At 50.3% G+C, this 1,379-nt stretch overlaps 1 long non-coding RNA gene across 2 annotated transcripts in view; it reads left to right on the forward strand.

Moving 5' to 3' along the window:
- LOC123072904 (uncharacterized) overlaps positions 1-1,379 on the forward strand; it is a 6,159-nt gene that overhangs the window by 486 nt on the left and 4,294 nt on the right. The window lies entirely within an intron of this gene.

Here is a 1,379-nt window from a genome sequence, read left to right on the forward strand (position 1 = left end):
CCATTAATGGCCAAATTAGGTGCGCCATTAGTAGCGGTTTTTCTAGTAGTGACGCTAGCTTTCGGCTTCACCCAGTCTGAGGTACACATCTGGCTGAGCCGGCAGTAACAATCGCAGAGGTGCTCCCTTTACCACCTAGCCGAACAATCGGGAACGTAGGGGTAAGCACAGGAGCCAAGCAACCTAGCTTGGCCAAAACATAAGTCATATCGATGCATATAATGGTGAATAAAAGGTACATGCGGAAGTGTGACACATGTGTTGGGCATGAAGCCCGTATAAATAAGCTTCTGTTAAAGAAGCCCCCAGGTATAATGAGCGCGGATAGCGCATCAAGTGTGTGCGAACAATGTGCCAACAAGCCTTCAAAGGCTGTGAGAGAAAAGGAGGGAGAAGGAGAGAAATGGAAGACAGCTAATGTAAAATATAGACAGAGGAGGGAGACGAACTCAGAGTCCGGCGCTAGGCGTAGAATCTTCGGAGACGGGCTGCGTTTCACGGGTTCGGCTCGAGTCGGTTATCCGATGCATCTCGCAGACGGTATGCTCCGCCGGTCAGGACTTGGTCGATGATAAAGGGACCTTCCCATTTGGGCTTGAGTTTGTCCTTTTTCTTGTGCGGCAGGTGTAGAACTAATTCGCCAATATTATAAGTTTTGGCCCGTACTTCTCTGCTTTGATATCTTTGAGCCTGCTGTTGATAGAATGCGGAACGGGCTTTTGCCACGTCATGCTCCTCCTCCAAGGCGTCCAAACTGTCCTGCCGATCGAGCTCGACTTCTCTTTCTTTGTACATGCGCACGTGAGGCGAGTCATGAATTATGTCGCAGGGCAGAACTGCCTCTGCACCGTATACCATAAAGAATGGTGTGAACCCGGTAGTGCGATTCGGCATGGTCCACAGCCCCCAAAGTATGGAGTCGAGCTCCTCGACCCAGTGCGTGTTAGATTCCTTGAGGGACCGCACTAGTCTGGGTTTAATGCCGCTCATGATTAGCCCATTTGCTCGCTTGACTTGACCGTTAGTTTGAGGGTGATAGACTGAAGCATAGTCGAGCTTGATGCCCATGTTTTTGCACCAGAGTTTGACCTCGTCGGCCATGAAGTTCGTGCCGTTATCAGTGATGATGCTATGGGGCATGCCGTAACGGTGTACAACCCCTGATATGATGTCTATCACCGGTCCGGATTCGGCCGTCTTAACAGGCTTGGCCTCTATCCATTTGGTGAATTTATCCACCATGACCAATAGGTATTTTTTCTTGTGGGTTCCTCCTTTAAGGGGTCCAACCATGTCAAGCCCCCAGACCGCGAACGACTAGGTGATGGGTATAGTTTTGAGGGCGGTGGGTGGCATGTGGCTTTGATTAGCAAAGAGCT

This window comes from Triticum aestivum, chromosome 3B (assembly GCF_018294505.1).
Source record: "Triticum aestivum cultivar Chinese Spring chromosome 3B, IWGSC CS RefSeq v2.1, whole genome shotgun sequence".
NCBI lineage: Eukaryota > Viridiplantae > Streptophyta > Magnoliopsida > Poales > Poaceae > Triticum > Triticum aestivum.